Source organism: Tupaia chinensis, unplaced genomic scaffold, assembly GCF_000334495.1.
Source record: "Tupaia chinensis unplaced genomic scaffold, TupChi_1.0 Scaffold147500_2, whole genome shotgun sequence".
NCBI classification, from domain to species: Eukaryota; Metazoa; Chordata; class Mammalia; order Scandentia; family Tupaiidae; genus Tupaia; species Tupaia belangeri.
In genome coordinates, this window is record NW_006207352.1 from 67,069 (window position 1) to 68,023 (window position 955).

A 955-nucleotide genomic window follows, 5' to 3' on the forward strand; every position below is an offset into this window, starting at 1 on the left:
CTGGGTGCCGACGGATGGAGCTCAGCAGGTCAAAGCTGGCACCCGGAGGGCCAGTCCCAGGGCCCACCCTCCGCCTCCTGGCCCTGGGTCTTACCTGGAGCCACGTCAGTGGTGGTGCAGGAGACGAGGGCCCCACCCTGGGGTCGGCTCCACGGGAGAATGAGAGCCCCACAGAGGGGGCCCTGGGGACAGGGAGGCTGGCCTGTGTGAGCATGTGTGGTGTCTGTGAGCACACGTGTGGGTGTGTGTGAGTGCACGTATATGTGTTGTGTGTGGGTGCGTGTGGCATATGTGTGAACGCACGTGGTGTGTCTGCGTGCGTGTGTGTAGGTATTTGGATGTGCTGTGAGTACATGTGGAGGTGTGTGGAGGTGTATGTACGTGTGTAGTGTGTGAGTACGTGTGTGGTGTATGTGTGGGTGCAGGTGTAGGCGAACATGTGAAGGTGTGGGTATGTGTGGGTGCGTGTGGTGTGAGTACATGCGGAGGTGTATGTACGTGTGTAGTGTGTGAGTACGTGTGTGGCGTATGTGTGGGTGCAGGTGTAGGCGAACGTGTGAAGGTGTGGTATGTGTGGGTACGTGTGGTGTGAGTACATGCGGAGGTGTATGTACGTGTGTAGTGTGTGTGTACATGTGTAGTGTGTGTGTACGTGTGTGGTGTGTGATTACATGTGTGGTGTATGTGTGGGTGCAGGTGTAGGCGAACGTGTGAAGGTGTGGTATGTGTGGGTGCGTGTGGTGTGAGTACATGTGGAGGTGTGTGTACGTGTGTAGTGTGTGAGTACGTGTGTGGTGTATGTGTGGGTGCAGGTGTAGGTGAACGTGTGAAGGTGTGGTATGTGTGGGTGCGTGTGCTGTGAGTACATGTGGAGGTGTGTGTACGTGTGTAGTGTGTGAGTACGTGTGTGGTGTATGTGTGGGTGCAGGTGTAGGCGAACGTGTGAAGGTGTGGT